The sequence below is a fragment of the Taudactylus pleione genome, unplaced genomic scaffold (assembly GCF_031769625.1).
Source record: "Taudactylus pleione unplaced genomic scaffold, aTauple2 ptg000037l, whole genome shotgun sequence".
In the NCBI taxonomy this organism is placed as follows: domain Eukaryota; kingdom Metazoa; phylum Chordata; class Amphibia; order Anura; family Myobatrachidae; genus Taudactylus; species Taudactylus pleione.
In genome coordinates, this window is record NW_028284439.1 from 14,060,202 (window position 1) to 14,072,468 (window position 12,267).

Genomic DNA, 12,267 nt, shown 5'->3' on the forward strand with positions numbered 1-12,267 from the left:
CAATCTTCTGAGATCGAATTGAACTTGAACAGAAAAATCCCTTAGCAATTCTCAAATTTAATAATAATGGATTTTGCTTTTGATTTTCAACTCAAATTCGATCTTGTTTCAGTTTAAGAAGGGATTTGCTGTTGATTATGTCCAAATCAAACAGCAAATCCCACTCCAAAACGAACTGCAAATCCCCAAATGAATAGAACTGCTTCATGCTTTCATTTTCAGCATGAGCATTTTGTTTTCACACAGATACATACATACATCAGTGAGATGCATGCATGTATCTTACTGTAACAAGCTTGGAAAGAGTTACTGTTAAAAAGAAAATGACGTGGGGTCTCCCCCTAAATACACCACCAGCCCCAGACTTTTCATAGCCAGTCTTGGTTGTGTAAGTACAGGGAAAATATTGCATAGGGTTCCCCCTGTACTTAGCACAACCAGCACCAGGCTCTGATCCGGTCCTGGTTCTGGAATTACAGGGGAAAAAATGTGTAGGGTTCCCCTGTAATTTCCACAACCAGCATTGGACCCTTTCTAGCAGGGGGGTAATGTAACAGCCAGGGAAACCCTATCACTAGGTTCCCCAGCCAAAACTTTACAACTGACCACTAGTCAGCCCAGGCCTGGGGAGTTGGGGTCCCCCAATAAAGGGGTCTCCCTCTCTAGGGCACCCCAGGCCTAGGCTGATAGCCCGGGGCTATCCCCATCTCCCCTGGGCGGTGAGTGGTGGGTTGATAGTGTAAGTGTCATGTAAAAAAAGATACGTGTAAACATTGTCTTTATGAGTAGAACTGCAGGTCCCAGCAAGCCTCCCCTAAATGCTGGTACTTGGAGATCCACAAGTACCAGCATGCGGGGCATTAAGGGCCTACTGATACCTGTAGTTCACCTCTAAAGAGATGTTTAAATAAACACAATACACACACACCACGATAGTAAAGATTAATACATACATACACACTCACACATACTTACCTACATTACCTGGACTGGTCCCCTTCTCCCTGTAGGCATCAATTGTCTTGGTAAAATAAAAAAATGAGAAACACAATCCATGCAACAGGCAACAACCACGATGGTTGAAACCTCCCAAATGAAGGGGTCAGACGTGGCTTTTCCCTTTGTAGAACCGTGTCTGAGTATTCATTGGCTGAGAGAGGTCAGCCCCTGCCTCTCAGCCAATGAACGGCTCCCTCCATTGAAGTCAATGGAGAGCCACAGGATTACTAAAGTTTATTCTGCGGTTCCCACCATTGACTTCTATTCATTTCGGGTTTGCAGTTCGAGTTTGAGTTTGTTTATCTTTCGATTTACAATGTTAGTAAATGAAGGGATCCTATTGTCATCTATGTGAAAATATCAATGTTTTCAGAAATTGGATTTCATTTCAAATTCCTTTTTCTGTTCGATTTGACATTCGTTTTTGCCTTTAAAAAATCCTTTCATAAAAAAGCGAACCAAAATCGATGCAAAATCGAATGGAAAACAAAATGGAACTTTAGTAAATTTATCCCAAGGTGCATATTCTTCTTTTGCGCGGGGGGGACCTGCCATGGGGGGTGGTGCCAGGGGGGGGACTGCCGCGGGGGAGGGGTGACTTTTAAAAACAATTGATGCCAGCGATGTATTTATTTGGTTGGCTGCATTTGTGTGAATGAGGTGTGTGTCTGTGTCAGTGTGTGTATCTGTGTCAATGTGTGTGTGTCAGTGTGTGTGTATCTGTGTGAGTATCAGTGTGTGTATCTGTGTCAGTTTATCTGTGTTGTATGTGTGTCAGTGTGTATATATCTGTATTAGTGTGTGTGTCAGTGTGTGTGTGTCAGTGTGTGTGTGTCAGTGTGTATGTCAGTGTCAATGTATATCTGTGTCAGTGTGTGTGTGTATCTGTGATGGTGTGCTGAGAGATGATGCAGGGGGGGTGATGGTGTGCTGAGAGACGATGCAGGGGGCAGGTGATGGTGTGCTGAGATATGACGCAGGGGGGGATGCAATGGTGTGGCTGAGAGACAATGTGGGGTGAAGGTGATGGTGTGCTGAGAGATGACGCAGGGGGAGATTGTGTGGCTGAGAGATGCAGGGGGAAGGAAGTTACACAGGGAGTACGAGTCTGGTTGAACCGCTGTTGTATGATGACACAAACAGGCATCTTCAGGACCTACAAGAGTAGTCAATACCAACCGAAGACATCATCTTCCCAAGGAGGATACATTTGTTCAGAGGTTCCACATTGTTTGAAATCACCATATAGGTAAGGTGCATATGTCACCTAGTCCTGAGGGTGCAAATAGGTAATAAAGGCTCTCTGAGGCTCTTGCACCAATGATTATTTTTTTGTAAGTTCCCATTTGTGTCATCTCTGACATGCTCTCAAGGTTCTCACACTTTTTGTCTTTCAAGGCTATCTGATCTGCATACCAGGACAAGCTGCACATCATCCAGGGTCCTGATGGTGAGAGTGACAGGAGTAAGGAAAGTGGATGACTAATCCACACTGCACCGCTTCACACCCTATCACGTAAACACATTTCATTCCTGTCCTTTCAAATCTCAGACAGTAGACAGTGGTCTTCTCAATATAACTAAACAACACCTGGATCAGAATGAACTGTAGTGTGGGATCACATACATCGCTACCCGGCTATTGACTGGAGACCCCACATGGAAACTGTCAGTAGATGGAGAAGCCAACCAATCAGCAGCTGCTAACTGTAGAGTGGCTGCTGATTGGCTGGCAGCTCCAGCTACTTACAGTTCCCATGTCGGATCTGCAGTCATTAGCCGGGTAGCACTGTATGTGGTCACACATACATCACTACAGTACGAACTGGTCCAGGTGTTGTTTTGTTATTTTGAGAAGACCTCTGGATACTACGGAGACCAGGACTTAGGTGAGTATAGGATTTTTTTTACAGGTAACCCATTGGACTTCTACTTGGATAGGGGACATAACATCTGGCAGCAGGTAAGTATGTGTGAGTGTGGTAGGTATGTAATAAGATTTGTAATTTGTAATAAGAGCTGCCTGCTGGCACTGTAGTTACACAAGTGCCAAAGGGCAAGCATGGTAACACTATTACCCCTGAACAAAGAGCCCAGGTGTGTGGGCAAGAGCTACGGGCTTCAGCTTAAGCCTAGGGCACTTGGGAGAGAGGGGACCCCTTTATTGTGGGGGTCCCCACCTCTCCTGAGATCCCTTGCTTCGGCTGACTGGCTTGGGGTGATAATGCTTTGGCCAGAGCTGTGACATTACACTCTAGGCAGATTTGAGCCCAGTGCTAGTTTTAAAAATAGGGGGTACCCTTTGCAATTTTTTCCCCCTTGATTTTTAGTGCTGGTTCCTAAAATACGGGGGAACACCACTCATTTGTTTCCACCGTATTTTTAGGAACCAGGATTGGCTGAGGTGCCCGGGCCAGGTTATGCTTTTTTTTTTGGGGGGGGGGGCTATCTAATTTTTTTTTAAATGAACACTTTAGGTAGTTTACATGCAGAAACATACAGAGATAGGAGGTGGTCTGTTTGAAACTTCTATTTAGGTCCGAGTTTGCTACAATTACACCCGTATTTGTAATCACGATTCTTGGTTAATTCCCAAGTTGTATCTTTTTCAGTGAAAGTACTTTTGAGTTTGGCTGATGGTGTATTTAATCATGTTTGCAATCTCACTCGAGTGTTTCAGTGTAAATAGAGAAATCTCTACCAAACTCAAAGAGTTTGTCTTTAGTAAATTTGCGAGTTGAAAAAAATGCCTAAACACACCTGAGATTGCAATCTAGACCAAACATGGATCTTAGCAAATTGCAAATTTACCCCTTAGAGTGACTCAGTCTATGCAAATAAGATACAAGCCTCGATTCTATTTTTCAGGCAGTGGGTATAATATCAGATGAAGCAAGTTATAAAAATATGATTAAAATTTTTTACATGATCTGTAAACATATAAAAAAGTATACGAAAATAATAATAATATATAGGTGGATCTCAACAGCATTAGGGGGTCTATTGACAGGCTTTGAAATGAATCAGTGTCCCGATTATATGTGCAGGATGGATAGCAGCATTTAGAAGCCCAATTCAGGCAAGTGGCTGGAGCTGCGCCCCGTAATATACAGTGTCTCCCCTTTGTGCCGATCAATAACTAGTTTATGGCAGACAGATTGAATCAATCTTCCTTCCCTGATGGGTTCTCAGAGGAGTGTACCAGAGCTTGAATGCAGTGGTATGACTGTGTATATGTATAGGCCTGAGGCGGTAGTGAGACACAGCAGCAGTGAGACACAGCAGCAGCCGCCGGGTATTCAGAGATAATGCATACTGGGTACCGGATATGGAATGCAGTAGTATTTGGTTAAGGCTACCAAGCAGGGGCAGCCACAGAAATCTTGGGCCCCAGTACACAGATGTCCCTGTGGGACCCACATTCTCACCACCACCTCTGACCCCACACCCACACCCACACAGCCCTTCTCTGCATGTGTGATATGTTATGAATCATAATGTTATTGAAAGATATGCCATCCTTTAAATAAAGCAAAATACACTATGACACTGTCTCTGTCACTGATGATAAAGACTGTAGTTCTTGTCTGCCTTCTCTCCAAGGTTTTCTTGATGACAGTTCTGTGGATGCCTCAGGAGCAGGGCTGCAACTAGGGGGGGGGGCTAAGGATGCACGTGCACCGGGTGCAGGATCTGAGGGGGTGACTAGATGAAAGTCTCTCCAGACAAGGAAGCAATGCAGTGTGCGCAGGACACAGACAGAGAGGCATGATGGCCGCTGCTGTGACCGGGATGATGAGCACTCTGAGGGCTGTTGGTGGCTCTGCCTCAGCAGCACGAAGGTGATGTGCGGGATGTGAGCGAGTGACGTGGGGCCTCGAACGCACCAGCAGCTGCGGCGTATCTAGAGCCTCTGCAGCCCCCGCGGTGGCTTGGGGGCGGCGCTGAATGAGAGCTTGAAGTGAGGAGAGTGCAGCACTATTGACTGCGCTACTGCCGGAGTGACTGTCAGGTGGACCGCGGGAGCGTGGCTCTGGTGAATCACCGGCCGGGGGTGATACAGGGCTGAATAGCGGCTGCTCCGCTCCTGGCTATGTGATCTATTCAGTGAGAGCTGAGCTGCCATTAGGTGAGGACTACGTGTGGCCTGCAGGGACAGGCAGGCAGTGCTGGGCTTAGTGAAAAAGTCAGTGGGCTGCAGTGCTGGCTGCTGGGCACTGGCACATGAAGGGAAAGAGAGGCGGCTTGTAGAGAAAGATACGGGGTGGTAGGGATAAGACAGGAGAAGGGGGAGCAAGATGGCAAGAGGGCAGAAGAGAGGAGGGGAGAAAAAACTGCTGGGCACAAGCTAGTGCCCACTGCCTTGGCAAGTGAAAGGTCCTCAAAACTAGTATAGTAATATATGCTAAACAAGGTGCTTAAAAGGTAGAAAATAATATGCTACATATATAACATTAGGCTGGTCGGTGTTCCCTATAGTTTTGTCCTACACAATATGATTAGCGTTCACCTTTGTAAATTGCAATAAGTCATTCCATTCTAAATTTCTCATGCAACCAAATGCATATGATACTGGTATATGGTAGCTTCCTCAAACTTTACATTTTCATGGTGGTTTCTATATATCTCTGGTCGATATCATATCATGTTTGAGTGTGCATTAAAACTTGCTCCCTAAGACATGTTAAACATCATCACCTGAGAGGGAGGGGGCCCTCCAAATTACTGTCTTGCCCCGGGTGACAAAAATCCTAGTTTCAGCCCTGCTCAGGAGTAGGAGGGATGATGTGTGTAGCCAGCCATCCTCAGTCCTCAGACCCTCATTACCTTCCTCAAATTCAGCCTCTCATCACCATCCTCAGCCACTTATCACCATTACCAGCCTAAAAGCCAGTCATCACCGTCCCCAACCTCAGACCCCATCACCATCCTCAGTTCTCAGCACCATCACCTTCCTCAGCCTCCAACCCAATTAACCTTCTTCAGCCCCCAGCCTCCATCACCCTCCTCAACCCCAACCACCTTCACCTTCCCCAGCCTTCATCACATTCCTTAGCCCCCTTCAACTTCCTCAGTCTCATCACCTTCCTCAGCCCCAACCCCCTTCACCTTCCCCTGCCCCCAACTCCCTTCACTTACCTCAGCCCCTGGCCCCCATTACCTGATGTAGCCTAAACCTCCCCCTCTCCCCCCTAACCCTCCTCTGGTGTGCCTAACCCTAACCTCCCCCCGGTGGTACCTAACCCTAACCTCCCCTCGGTCAGTGTCTAACCCTAACCCCTCCTGGGAGGTCCATAAACCTAACCCACCCATCCCCGGCTGAACCCTTACCCGCATACTTACCTTCGGGATGTTGGCAGTCAGGATGTTGATGAGGGTATCTTGATCTCTTTGGGATGGCGGTGTCGACATTCTGATGGCCGGCATCCCGTCCACCGGCATCCTAACTACATCCCTCTGAGCCACCTGGAAGAGCCCAGCACTGCCCGAGTCAGGCTACAAGAGAGCTGCGCGGCAGGTAAGAGGGTACCTCTGTAAATGGCAGACACAGTACTGTTGCATTGAAGTGTTTCTCTGCCTACTCAGAAGGATACATCTCAAGGATGATCAGTGGAAACAGGATGCACCTGAGCTCAATTTTGAGCTTCAAAGCAAAGGCTGTGAATACTTATGTACATGTGATTTCTTAGTTTTTTTTTTTAATTAAATTTACAAAAACCTCAAAAAAAACTTTTTACATGTTGTCATTATGGGGTATTGTGTGTAGAATTTTGAGGACAAAAATGAATTTATTCCATTTTGGAATAAGGCTGTAACATAACAAAATGTGGGGAAATAAAAGTGTTGTGAATACTTTCCAGATGCACTGTATATGGTTTCTTGGTAGTCCTCTACAGTTTATTCAGTATTCTACTACAGTTAATACTAAAAAGTACATACATTTTTAATATTTATGGCATGGTTGTTACTATAAATATAAGCCAATAACATATACATATAATTGCATTAGTGCCTTTAAAGGAGTATCACCATTTTTATGGAGTAAGAAGAAAGATGTGTGTGTGTGGAGGGGGAGGGAAGAGAAAAATATAATTGATGTACAGTATCAACTAGAGGGGAAGTGGGGAGAGTATTACCTATTAGGATATAGACATCATATATTGTATAAAGTAAAATAATCACTTATTTATTTATTTAAACAAACATTAACATGTGACAATACTTCTAATAAAATTTAAAATATATAGACCTTAAATTTATAAAAAAAGATATATTAAAAAATAGGGGTGGAGAACATCCTCGAACGTTGACCCTGCATATTGTGACCTGTCAGTTGCTAACATGGCTGGAAAGAACCTCAAGAGGGGTCCCACCTACTAACTAACTGGTCTAATACTCAAAAATGTAAATCCATCGCCTAATTGAGGCCTTCTGGATGCAGAGGGGGTATACATTTTCCTAAGGCGTAATCTCTGATACCTATCACCTCCTCTTCTTGTATTGTTGATTATTTAATTCATCTAATGATAATATATTGAGGATTATTGTTATGGTATTGACTAAAGTGATGTGGTATGCTATGATTGGTATAAATTTTATTTAAAACATTGCGTCTATGTTCCATGAATCTAGTCTTAAGACTTGTAGTGGTACGACCCACATATTGCAGTTGGCAGCTGCATTGGAATACATATATGACATATTTACTATTGCAATTGGTAAATGATTTAATAGAAAATGTTTAACCATTTTTATTGGATTTTATATTTTAGATTGCGGCGTGTTTGATTGCATCTATAACACTCATTAGTTGTGGAATCCAGTTAGTTTTATTTTGTGGATTTGTTTCTACTTGAAATAAACCAGGTGCTGATGTATGTTCCCCAGATTCTGTGTTTTTCTATTAATTAATCTGGGGTATTCTCATAGATCTACTTTTAGTGCAGGGTTTTGTTTGAGGATATAGAAATGTTTATTAACAATTTTTCTGATCTTATTAGACTCAATATTAAACTTTGTTATACTGTAAATGTTGCTGAGTGTTCCTTATATGGTTTGGCCTTATGGGTTTGTTTTGTTGATACTAAAAGTGAGCCTCAATCCATCAAATTTATGTTTTCTAATGCCATGTCAAGGAGGGTTTCTGGATACTGTTTTTCTTTAAATGTATGTATTAACTCCAGAACTTGGGTTGAGAAGGTGTTTGCATTGGAAAAATTTCATATTAACCTTCTCAGTTGTTTCTGTGGGATGTTGTTGAGCCAACTTTTTTGTGGTTACTACCATAATTCAGATAGTTATGTTTATCCACTTTTTTCTTGCAAGTGTGAATTTCAGTTTTGTTGCCAATAACTTCTAATGCTATATCAAAAAAATAATCTCTTTCATACTGTAGGTACTGGTAAAGGTAAGATTATATTGGTTGTTGTTAAGGTGAGGGACAAATCAAGAATGGAAACCTCATCACCATCCCAAATAAAAAAGATGTCATCTATATACCTCCCTTAGTGGATCAGGTTTGTTCCATAGTCACCACCCCATATGTGTTCCTCATTGAAGGCCCCCATATATATGAAAGCAAGACTCTGAGCAAACCTGTTCCCTATCGCAGTTCCAAATGTTTGCAAATAAAAAGTCTTGTTAAATATGTAGAAATTGTGTGTGAGGATATATTTGATACTTATTATATAGTCTTGCTGTGTCTCTGACATCATATCAACTTTGGAAAGTGTCATTTTGACAGTTTAAATTATTTTTTCAGTAAGGTATATTCAAGTAGAAAACTAAACATCACATGTTAAAAAATAATAATCTGGTTTCCATGTAACTGTCTGTAATAACTTAACAAAGTGTGTAGTATCTTTGATATGCGATGTCAGAGATGTGGCATGTAGTTGCAATTAATGATCTATATAAAATTAAAGATTAGATTCCCAATATTATGGGGTGCCCTGGTGGGGGATGAAGACCTTTATGGGTTTTTGGGAGATGGTAGTATGTAGGGGTAATGGGGTATAACAGTAGCATAAATTGATGTGCCTGTTTGGATATAGCTCCTTGTTCAAGGGTCATTTCAAGTAATTATTTAAGCTCTCCTTGATATAACAGAGTGGGATCTATCATTAGTACCTAAAAGAAATTGGGATCAGATAGCTGTCTTTGGGCTTCTAATAAATAGTCAGTAAGATCTTGTATGACTAATCCACCACCTTTGTTGATGGATTTAATCATTCTAGTTTTGTCTAATATTTTTAGTAAATAAATAGTATATGGCACACAGATTAAATTGATCTTCCTTCCCCACCAGGTAATCGGAGGAGTGTGCCAGAACTTGAATGCAGTGGTATGGCTGTAATTTGTATTTAGATCTGAGGCTGTAGTGAGACACAGCAGCAGTAAGACACAGCATCAGCGAGGAAGGAATATTGAATTAATTTGTGTGTCAAATACTATTCAGTGATCGGCATAAAAGTGAAACACTGTATGTTACGGGTCACAGTTCCACCCACTCACTGTGCCTGAATTGCACTTCTAAATGCTGCTATCCATCCAGCACATATAATCGGGACACTGATTCACTTCAAAGCCTGCAAATAGACCCTTCATGCTATGGTGAGATCCACCTATATATTATTATTTTCTTATACTTTTTACACAGATCTGTTTACATAAATATTTTTAATCATATTTTTATAATTTGGATAAACAGCTTCATCTGCTATTATACCCACTGCCTGAAAAATAGAATCTTTGCATTGACTGATTGACTCTAATGCTGGCCATACACTAGCGTGATATCATGCCATTTACACGATTTTAGATGCGCCGTACAATGAAATGTGTGAAAATCGTGTAGCAGTTAGGTAGGAATATGATCCAATGTGCACTCCCGCTGCTGTTCTATCGTATCTTATGCCGTCTTTTTGCGCATGCGATGTATCGTGTGTCCGGCTGGTATAGTTTAAATCTATTATGATCGCATGTTTTTGGTGAGGCACACGATCGATCGTTTCACGGCCAGTTGTATAGGGGACAGTGATCGTACGTCAGATCGTATGTTCATCGTGTGTGAAAAAAGCACCAAATCTTGCGGCCGGGACTGCCAGGGAGCTGCCAGGGAGTTCAAGGGAAAGCGTATGGTGAACTGAATCTTCTGCTGGTCGTACTAGTGTATAGCCAGCATAAGGATACACAGCTGGATTGGAAGTTTTTCAGGTTATTCTGATCTGCTTTAAATGCTGCTGGCACGCACAATAGTTAGAAACATTGTTGCAATTTTGCATGATTGCATACATTGTGCTACACTGTATCTTATTTTTTAGTTACTGTGAGAGTACATTCCTTCTGTACAAAGAGAACACTCTTAAGCGCTACTCTATTATTTCTTTATCAGTTCTATATACAGAACCCACATCTCTCTTATGAGATAGCTGCTATAGACTTTTCTGTTTGTAAAAATAGTTCCATTACCTTTAAGTACCTACTGTACTTATTTTCTTTCTTCATTTGACAACAAGTGCCTAGAATAGTGTACATAGTGCACATATCTTTTCTAAGAAGTGGACAGTGAAGGGAATAGTGAAGGGGTCATGGAATTTCAGAATGGGTTGTTAGGGAGTTACATGGACCATTTATACCAATATCCTCAGGTGCAAATTTAGTTAATGTTCAAGTACCCACCTCAGTAAAAGATGACCAGCCACCCAGGAGCGCGAGAAACAGAATGTGATATTAGGTGTATCAAACCTTCTAAAGAGAGCTATTGGAGAAGTTACTCATACCAACCAATCAGCCTGTAGCTAGCATTTATAACGTACATTCTATAAAATGATATCTAGAAGCCGATTGGTTGCTTTGGGTAACTTTTCTCTTTAGAAGGTTTGATACATCTTCCACACAGTATGATTCACAATTTATCATGTGCTACAGCACAAGGTACAGTGTGCTTGATTCAGCAGCATATGCAATTGCAATTATGGATGAAGATCGAGCGATTGTTTGCCATCGTGCATGCACAGAAGCTGCACTGCACGTGTGCACCAATCACACTGAGATTACTGACAAAGGAATCCATCACAAAGCGAGTGACAGGCTGTCAGTGTTTGGGGGTGGTAACGTGGGGTGGTCGGAAAAACGCAGACATGTCTGTCTATTTGAACGTCGTTTCATAGGCGTGCATAAATTAGCCGCTGCGAATGAGAGCTCTCTGCGTGTGAGGGACTTGCAGTGGCTGTGGCTGGTCTGACTTGCTGTAATTGTTGCATACCTGTGCGATGTGCGTCAATGGTACCGATGTTTATGCAGAAGAGTAACATTGCACGGATATGAGAGGTTAACAGTGAGTGTCTTTATGTCGACTGTGCTTTGGCAAGCATTCACATATTTTAGCAACTGCCATCCGTAGGCGATTGCAGTTGCAATCCCAATTGCGTACGCTACTGGATCAGGACCAGTGTGCACATAATTGCAATATTTCAGACACACATTTTACCATATTAAATGCTGATTTCATGTTCTACATTTTTGTATTCAAATAAACTTCATTTAATATACATATTGCTTCTTTTTTCTTTGCCCTCCCACGTATTTAAAGTGGAAAAGCTCTTTAATTAAAATATGTGTTTTGAATAAGTAGTAATCATTAGTTGGTGCCCACTGAAATAATGGCTTTAATTAAGAACAAACCAAAAATTTATACAGATATACATGATTGTCTTAAGTTGTGGGAGGATGAGGAGGAATTCATACTTTTTTTAATTCAGTGTAGATAGAACAAATCTAGCTCTTTCACTTATTATGTGTTACTATGACTACTGCTCTGTCCTATCTATACTGCATGTTACAGGGATAAGCTTGTCTTCACTACAATAGTTGTATTAAGCATATGATCAAAACAAAGCCAAGAACATTTCACATAACAGTCTTTAGATTGATGCACTTAAAGATATATAAACATGTTTTCATTCTTTCCATTAATAATGATTCCAGACTTTGACTAGGATGTATCCTAAGAAACTGCTGAAAGATGTCCGGGAAAGCTAACATTCCAGCAAAGCACAGAGGTGTGTTCATAAAATGGAAGCAGCTCACTGTGGAGAATACATGTTTCTGCCATATGGCATGCTGATATAGCCGTCTCACACACCAGATTTTGAGATGCAGCAAATCACTGGGAATTAGAAATAAAAATGATAATTTTCTTGCAGTGCAGTGCAGTAAAAATGGAAATGTGGGGGTTGTGGGCTCATGAAGTGATATAGAAAGTGT